We start from the raw sequence: 9388 nt of genomic DNA, 5'->3' as shown, positions 1-9388 counted from the left end.
TAGCAAAATGAAAAGGTTGCCGCAATATTGCAACAATATTGCAGTAATATTGCTGCATACTAAAAGATTGCAGCAAGGAGTTTGAAGGAGTTTGCAAGAAAAATGTTCTTGCTGCTAATTTGCAGCCATATTGCAGCAAAATTGCTGCTATTTTGCAAGAAGGAATTGCAGTTTTCAGCAACATTGCAGCACATTTGCTGCAAATATGCAGCAGGCCTGATATTTTGCTAAGGGAGGTGAAATTATACTGATAAGGTTGCCGCAGCAGCTACATAATATACTAAATTGCTGCATATAAGCTACCTTCTACCAGGGTGACAGATATTATAGGGAAAATACCCAAAAGCCAGAGATAGTAAAATGACAGTTTATTTATCTAAAGACATATCTGTGAATATTTTGTGAAAAATCAATATGTGGTCCTTGTAGAGGGTACACATAGGCTATCATCAGTTCATTGTGCTAGAGTGTATCATAACCTTTAGATAATTTTTCTTGCTCTCTGAAAAATGAATACACCATACCTAATGTTACTCATAAATCATAATGTTTCATGCACGGGATAATGTTGTTTTCTGTTAAGTGTTTGGAATAATTCTGTGGAATAAATGTACGCGTGAACGTGATGTCTCTGTCTTAACTTAAATTTCATGTGTTTTTGCCTAATGCACAACGAACCGTCTTTTGATCTAGGTCTAACATTTTCCAAACAAAAGTGCCCTAGTTCTTTAAAGTACAGACCCTTCTCACCTCTGTAGATGCCATATACTGTTATTTAAGTTAAAATGTAAAAACAACAGCTGAAGCGGTATAAGCTACATGTATGACACTACAGACATTTTGAATATTGTGTGTAGAGAAATTAGGAGCAAGTGGAATTAAGAGCAAGTGAAATTTAATGATCCTTGTCAATTTTTTATGTTCATACCCGTATATGGGACTACGGCAAAGCCTTTATCTTTTTTTTTCAATCTGCCGCACAAGTTCATATAGTGTGCTGCGTGGGTTTGAAAACGTCATGATGTAGCTCACCACCATTTAATTGCTTTCCAACAAAACGTATCAGAAGGGCTTATTATTTTATATAACATTATTATCACTTACTAAAACCATTAGTAGGCATTACCGTTGTGATACCCGTGCATTAATAACAGGAAATACAGCCATGCATTATTTATGCCTCCGTATTTCGTATTTCGTATTCTTCGAGACAAAACGTATTAGGTACTAGCAAAGTATTTATTAAGTTCGTTTTAAAGTTTTTGTCTCATTGAAATAATTTATGTGCCGGATTTAGTTTCAATCGTGTGGGGTGGAAGGCAGGAAGGCATGAGTGGGCGATTGCAAAATTCTTCGAAAAAAAATATTTTGATGTCTGAATGCTTCAGGATAATACTCCCCCCCCCCCCCCCCCCCCCCCGTGGTACACGTACCAGGGTGTTCCAGGAGCACAGAGTAAAAGTGGCACTCGTATATTGGTAGGTTTCTCTGCAACTTCAGCAAGAAACCTCAAAACTTCACAAACGATAACGTCTTGACTATACCTTTAGCCTCCCACCTGTCAGCTGTCTTAATTCTTCATTCTTTAATTACAGCGTTTTCTGCAGAGCTGTTTGGTATGACAGAAATGATGATTTTCCTGCTTTTAAATTCCACTCTCTGATGGCAGGTTGCCGCTCCTGAAAATCCGCTCTGCGTACCCTGAGTTCCAGGGATGTCTGGAAATTTTACTCTGCTCCGTTTTCAGCGTGCTTCTGTCGCTTCAAGATTCCAGTGACCTCTGAAACGCAGGGTGCAACTGCACGGCACGAAAGCTAACAGGGTTGTGGAGTAAGATGTAATCTAAATAGGGGAATGAGGATTGTAAGAATTATTTAAAAAATGGCAACTGGAATAAGAATAAGACAAAGGGAACATACGAAGAGGACGTCTGCAAATAATAGGAATGTGTTTATAAGAAAGATTGAAATAGGGAAACAATGAGTAAAAGAAAACAAAAAGGAACTGACATGTCTTGTCTGTCTTAACGACCATTTTTCATATTTTTTTGTGTAAAATGGACATATTTCAATGTACACCAGGTTAATAAAAACATCCGAAAATTCAGATTCAAATAACATTAAAGAACACGCGCGCTCTCCCGCGCGCAGAGAGAGAGAGAGAGAGAGAGAGAGTATAATATTCATCAGAGATATTCCACTGGAATAAATAGTATCAAACAGGTTCTGTTTGGGTAGGGAAAGTCACCTCGCACCTGCGGCACTTAGTAAGCCGTGTGTTCAGCATGTCATGCAAAGCACGAACTAACATACTCGGGCTTAATAAGAAGAGATGAAAGAGAAAAGTTCAACTGGCAGCTGAATTCGGAATGGAATGCTGACAGTTCATACATATTTATATATACATATGCGTAAATACAATGGCCGAGCCATCATCAACAGCTGGCATGTACCCTTCCCCCGCCCCCACTCCCAAATTGTTTAATAAATATATAGTTTATTGAAGTCGTAGTGATTTACAAGTTGCAGATATACACAGAAATTAGTGAGTATATTTCTTTTTAGAATAATGCACAATTTTAGATCAATTAAGCACAGGTTATTTACTGCTGGTTAAATAAAACAAAATAAAGAGCTGCCAAAAGTTTTTTTTTTTTTTTTTAAAGCTAGTCCTTGTCTTACAACAATGATTTAGCAGACTATTGCACCTAACGAGCTTTATCTTTCAAGTGTGTTAGTTGCGAAACCTGACAAATTGACAATCATTTCTTTTTCCTTGATCTTTCGTCCATCCCGTAAAGGAAAAAAGTATAAAAAGTGTAGCCCTACAGCTGAAGAAATGCAGAAACATTGTTTGCACAGGCGTGCATTTAAGTAGCTTGGCGAAAATATAATGGACGTAAATTTCTTTCTCTCTCCCTCTCTCTCTCTCTCTCTCTCTGAGAATTAAAAATCTTCGACTGTTTAAAGACTTAAACGCTTTCTCCTAACTCAGTTATATATACTTTTTGGCATTCATTCACTCATTCATTCATTCATTCATTCATATTTTAATATATTTCTCCTCAAATGCAGCATGTACCTCAGTAGTGTTCGGTGATTGATCTTGCTTGAACGTTCTTTTAAAGTGATAATAGCTCTTCGTTTCGGCCAAAAAATGAATTTTCCTGGAGTAAACAACAATTTTCCCATACTTACCAATGGTTTGTGAATCCATTTTTACATTCAAAGTTAGTCTCTGTTTTTTTTTTTTTTAAAGTTTGGTTTTTTTGTTAAAATCTCTTAAGAGATTTTAACAGAGTACAGCCATCAATGGAGGTCACGTGGTCTAAATACAAGCTCAGATATCAGAATAATAGCTATAACAGCCGTTTTTGTGGGAAAACAGAATATATTATATTTTTATGAGTCACTCACAATGTTTTTATTGTGAAATACAGATTTCATACGAAGAGTTATTATCCCTTTAAGCAACAATGCAGTTTAAATTAGAATATCCATCAGATAAATTTACATTTGAAGGTAACAAATGGTTTCACAGAGAAAAAGGATCGATTGAATGAAAATTTCATTATTTATTGATTGGCTATTCAAAAAGGTTTAAGCTTTATATTAACCTTATGATAAAACATCGTAAAAGTGTACTTTATAGTTTGTACTTTATGTCGAGACTAAAAAATATCCTCGAAACCTATCTTGGACAGTAGTAAAAAATTTAAGAAAAATGAGACGTCGAAATAATTTGCTGGCATTCATTTTCCTAACGTGACATTACTGAACCAGTAGCTTAATCATAAAACACAAATGGGGTGTGTGATAATTTTAACAGACGAAGATTACCGACACACCTGTAATTTGGTTTAGTTGATATTCGTTATACTCCGTAATGCAGTCTCAGTTTAAGATGGATAGGTTTTAATTTGATTGTTTGTTATTTAGCATACACCCCTCGACTTATAAAATGTAATAACATTATTTTTATAGTTATTTTTGGATGAGTGAGAGGAACAAACTTTGCCCTTGTCGTTTGTGGACGCTCGTTCTTCCGAAAAACAAGCATAAGGAGCCTGGTTTGCGCCTCTCCAGGTCTCCCGGCCTCTCATTACCCTCTACCAGGGCGACAGATTGATTTTCCACAGATATGCCTCTAGATAAATAGACGGTCCACGAACTGATAGATAAATAGACGGTCCTTTTGGTCTGTTGACAACAATCTGTCGCCCTGGTAGAGGGTAGCCTCTCAACAGTCTGCCTAAAATCAGCCAATCGCGTCCCTCAAAACCTTCCAAGATTCTTCCAAGATCTGCTCACTAGCCAATCACGAGGCGTTGAGACTTCCGAGATTCTTCCAAGATTTGACGAATCACAGGCGCGGGAAAATAGGTCATCATGCGTTAGTGATGAAAAAGGCGTCAAAGATGGCGGAGTGTTTCTTTGTTTAAACAACTATTTTGACACTTGCTGCTTGGATAGGGAGGTAAGTGGATTTTTTATATACATACCACGGGGCTGTAATCAAAACAAAAGGATTGCAGGGACCGATACAATGACTGCCACGTGCGGAAGATGGGCAGGAAATCAGCCAACTACTCAGCATGCTATCGTGTATATCGGGCTCGTGGACAGTGATTAATTTAGTAGGCCTACATATTAATCGGTGCAAAAAAATGTGGTTTGGTGTAAGAAGCCCGTCACGATCGATGCACTTTTTATTTGTGAAAACGTATGGTTAATTATTAGGGATTCCCTTGATTTATTTTAGGGGAGACCGGGGCTAGTTAGACCCCGGGGTATATGTAAGTTGGCCCCCCATAAATTTATGAAAAAATAACTACGAGGTAAAAAAAAAATGGCCACATGCTCTTGTAAAGTGACCGTAGCCTACAATGCTAAGGAAGTGTCGGACGTTAAAAAGTTAAACTTTAGCTGTGAGTTGAAATAAACGATTTTTGCACCTAAAAGTAAATTTGTTTAAGAGATTTAAAAATCTATTTTCATAGATTTCAAAAATCACATCTCAAAAATCAATATAATAAATCGAAAGTGTTTACAAATGTATTTCGAGGCGTTTACATGGGATACTTACTTGATTTTCGTATAAGGCGCCAACTTGCCCCGACCCAGGGGCCAACCTGTTTTATGGAGATCTGTAGGACATGTTATTTGTGTGGTTTACAGGGGTTGAAATTTGGCAAAATGCGAGGACCGGGAGTCGAACCCGGATCGACTGCTTGGAAGGCAACCATGCTAACCGTTACACCATCCACGCACGTTGACACATATTTCCTCATGCCCAACTCCCACATAAGTGGTTGTCGTATTTATTTCTTCGTTTCAATAAGAATCGTCTTGTAAGACACTTTGAGTTCATTTAGACCCTTAAATTATGCATTTCATCTGCGTGCACACAGAATTCAAAGGAAAAAAATAATGAAAAGTTAAGTCTGGATTATTCATTGGACCATCTTTTTTCGTAAAAATTTACAAAACGGTTTTCACATTGTTTTATATAGTCAAATAAAACATTTACCTCAGCTATCAATCTTCAAACCATGGATGCCGCGTATAAGAAATAAAAGGTGACTTACATCAAATGGATGTCTTTGAGGCAGTGCATAATGATATAGGAGATATTTTTGCATTTACTTGAAGTTAAAGGCAATATAAACTTTTTAAAAAGACAAAAAACAAAGGCTGCTTCGTGGATATTCATTCAGATCAGCTTATTTGCAAGGCTCTTCCATGAATTCACTTAAATGCTTACTATGTAAAATCCCATTAATCTGTTTCGAATTATTATATCTAGTCGTCTAATTGTTTAAGTAAGCCGTCAAGGCGTCTGTATCCATGAATTAGGACTAAGATAGATTTTGATCAAACTGTTCTGAACGGGACCTCAGTCGAGCGTGAGCGGATTTTCCAACCGACTCGACTTGTCCGTGGCGCCCGGATAGCTCAGTCGGTAGAGCATCACACTTTTACGGATGACTAAGTTATCTGAGGGTCCAGGGTTCGAGTCCCTGTTCGGGCGATTCTCACCTTTTTTCCTTTTGTTAAATTGGTCAATAATACCACAGGTGTAACGTGACAGAGATTCCCCCAAGATAGAGAGTCCCTTTCCCATTCATTTGTACAGGTATACGAGATTTTGAACCATTTTGGCAAGCCCTGACCATTATAACTACATGATGGGCGGACTTCCAGTTTCTTTAAACCGGTGAAACAGGAATGGAAGTCCGCTAGGAACCGTAGTCCGCTTCCTATTACTTTGTACAGGTGCCATTCGTCCCATATTCTAACCCCAATACCCCAAATAACCCTTATCTGTACTAATCATATGGCACCCCGGACTTCCATTCCTAGGACTATCATTCCTGTCTCTCCGGCATCGAACGCATTGAGGAAAAATTAAAGGAACTCTTCACGTGTTAGAAAATTATCCTCTGTCATATATTTGTCCTGATAAGCTTATTTTATTTGCTTATTTAAAGAGTAAAGACGACAAAACAACTAAAATAATATTTATCTGAAGCGTATCTAGTGTCGTTATCATCTTTTCAGCCTTGTCTGGTAGCAACGTCAGCTCTGTATTTTTACACGAAACAGGGTTGCGGCAGCAAAACACCGTGCCATCTTGTGTTATGAAGTGAAAACTATATGATCAGGGCCATAAGTTAATTTTTTAATTCGTGGATGCATAAAGAAAAATAAAGGGATAACAACTCTTCGTAAGAGAACTATATTTCACAATAAATTCATTGTAAACGACCCATAGAAATATAATATATTCTATTTAACCACAAAAATGGCAGTTACAGTAATTATACTGGAAATTGTGCTTATCATTGGACCACGTGACCTCCATAGATGGTTATATTATAATATCTTTACCCGAGGAAAATTGATTTTTTGGCCAAAACGAACAGTTGTTATCCCTTTAATGGGGCATTCAGAAGATATTGAAGAGTTCTGGACTGGACCCCGGATCGACTGCTTTAGAGACAGTCAAGCTAACCGTTACACCAGCCTTGTCGTATACATGTATGTTTTTTAATGTAATATATTTAACAAAGAATAACATTATGCATCTATTAAACACTGGAATACTTATTTTTGTTAAAGAATGTTAAAGATTCTAGTCACCGAATATTCAGCCCTATTTTATGGAGATGTTATTTGTGTGGTTTATAGGGGTTGAAATTTGGCAAAATGCGAGGACCGGGAGACGAACCATGCTAACCGTTACACCATCCACGCACGTTTGGTTACGGCAGAGACTTAGGCCAAAATCCCAGATGAGTGGTTGCCGTATTTTATTTTTAATCGTTTCAGTGATAATCGTTCTTTAAGACATTTTGAAAACACTTACAAAAAGTTATTTATTTCAACCGCCGTACACAGAATGCAAAAGAAATAAAATGTAAATGAAGTTCAGTCTGATAAATAAAAAGAAACCATCCTTTTTCGTAAAAGTTCATTTTGCAACAAATGCATGTCTTCAAGGCAGTGCATATTGCATGAGACGTAACTTGTGTGGTTTAAGCACGGGTTGAAATTTGGCAAAATGCGAGGACCGGGAGTCGAACCCGGATCGACTGCTTGGAAGGCAACCATGCTAACCGTTACACCATCCACGCACGTTGACACATATTTCCTCATGCCCAACTCCCACATGAGTGGTTGTCGTATTTATTTCTTCGTTTCAATAAGAATCGTCTTGTAAGACACTTTGAATGCATTTACACCCTTAAATTAGTCATTTCACCCGCGTGCACACAGAATTCAAAGGATAAAATAATGAAAAGTTAAGTCTGGATTATTCATAGGACAATTCTTTTTTGAAAAAAAAAAATTACAAAACGGTTTCATTTTGTTTGAGTCAAAGAAAACATAAATCTCAGCTAACAATCTCCAAACCATGGATCTCGCGTTTACGAACTAAAAGTTGACTTTGACACAAATGGATGTCTTTGAGGCAGTGCATAATGATGTAGGAGATATTTTTACATTAACTTGAAGTTAAAGGCGATGTAATAAACTTTTTCAAAAAGACAAAAAACAAAAGAAAAAAAAACATAGGCTGCTTCACTGATATCCAATCAATTTTAAGCGACATTCATTCACATCTGCTCATTTGCAAGACTCTTGCATGATTTCACTTAAATACTTATCATGGAAAGTCCCATTAATCTGTTTCGTTTTTTTATATCTAGTCGTCTAATTTTTAAAGTAAGCCATCAAATCGTTTGTATCCAGGAATAAGGGCTAAGTCGATTCTTAATCAAACCGTTCTGAACGCGACCCCAGTCGAGAGTGAGCGGATTTTTCAACCGACCCTTATTGTCCGTGGCGCCCGGATAGCTCAGTCGGTAGAGCATCAGACTTTTAGGGATAACTAAGTTATCTGAGGGTCCAGGGTTCGAGTCCCTGTTTGGGCGATTTATCATTTTTCTTTTTGTTATATCAATCAGTAATTCCATCGGTATCGACAGAAGATTAAAGGTACTCTTTGCAGGTTAGAAAAACTCCCCACTCGCATATACTTTCCGTGAAAAGCATCTTACATTTTATAATTTAGACCACGATTAAAACGATGAAAGCCCTTACATAAATTGTTACCTGGAGCGTATCTATTGTCGTCATCTTCTTTCTAGCCTTGTCTGGTAATCATGACAGTTCGCAGCGTCTGTGTTTTTCACGAAATAAGGTTGCGGTAGCAAGACGCCGCGTCATCTTATACAGGCATAAAGTGAAAACTACATGTAGTCTATGGTCAGGGTCATAAATTAAAATTTTGGGTTGACGGATGCGAAATAAAAATTGATAAGGAGCTCAGAAGATACAGAAGAGTCCAAAATAAACGTTCAAAATGTGAAATATTAAAATCATTATAATACCGTGTAAATTATGAAGATAGATTGCTACCCCCATTACGTCACTATTCTGTTCATCGTCCCCCCAGGGCACTGTAGTCATTTTTAAAATTGTCAAGATTCGCTATTGCAGTGTCTGTTTTAGGGGATGGAGCTGAATCGATTTCTTGTTCAAACCATTTTGGATCCAACCCCGAATCGACTGCTTAACAGGCAGTTATGCTAACCGTGCCATTTTAAAATTTTTTAGATGTTTTTAGGTTAATGAGAAATTCGATTATGTTTTGTAATCTTCTGTTCATTCTGGAATTTGTTTTTGTCACAGAATGTGAAAGATTAAAAATATAGAGTCACCGATTTTTTATAATTTGGTTCCTAATGATACGAAATATGTTGGGTTTGAACACGGGTTGAATTTTGGCAAAATGCGAGGACCGGGAGTCGAACCCGGATCGACTGCTTGGAAGGCAACCATGCTAACCGTTACACCATCCACGCCTGATATAATTAATGGGA

The 9388-nt window shown here is 37.4% G+C and overlaps 5 non-coding genes across 5 annotated transcripts; 2 read left to right on the top strand and 3 right to left on the bottom strand.

Annotated features, from left to right (window-relative positions):
* Nucleotides 1–5196: 5196 nt before the first annotated feature.
* On the bottom strand, nucleotides 5197–5268 carry Trnag-ucc (transfer RNA glycine (anticodon UCC)). The gene has a single exon. It is a non-coding gene; the product is annotated as a tRNA-Gly (tRNA).
* Nucleotides 5269–5943: 675 nt separating this feature from the next.
* Nucleotides 5944–6030, top strand: Trnak-uuu (transfer RNA lysine (anticodon UUU)). The gene is given in 2 exon segments: nucleotides 5944–5980; nucleotides 5995–6030. It is a non-coding gene; the product is annotated as a tRNA-Lys (tRNA).
* A 1534-nt stretch (nucleotides 6031–7564) lies between these two features.
* Nucleotides 7565–7636, bottom strand: Trnag-ucc (transfer RNA glycine (anticodon UCC)). The gene has a single exon. It is a non-coding gene; the product is annotated as a tRNA-Gly (tRNA).
* Nucleotides 7637–8350: 714 nt separating this feature from the next.
* Trnak-uuu (transfer RNA lysine (anticodon UUU)) lies at nucleotides 8351–8437 on the top strand. The gene is given in 2 exon segments: nucleotides 8351–8387; nucleotides 8402–8437. It is a non-coding gene; the product is annotated as a tRNA-Lys (tRNA).
* Nucleotides 8438–9298: 861 nt separating this feature from the next.
* Nucleotides 9299–9370, bottom strand: Trnag-ucc (transfer RNA glycine (anticodon UCC)). The gene has a single exon. It is a non-coding gene; the product is annotated as a tRNA-Gly (tRNA).
* Between the last annotated feature and the right edge of the window lie 18 nt (nucleotides 9371–9388).

This window comes from Lingula anatina, chromosome 4 (assembly GCF_051362555.1).
Source record: "Lingula anatina isolate TDL-2025a chromosome 4, LinAna3.0, whole genome shotgun sequence".
NCBI classification, from domain to species: domain Eukaryota; kingdom Metazoa; phylum Brachiopoda; class Lingulata; order Lingulida; family Lingulidae; genus Lingula; species Lingula anatina.
This window is presented reverse-complemented; position numbering and strand designations above follow the sequence as displayed.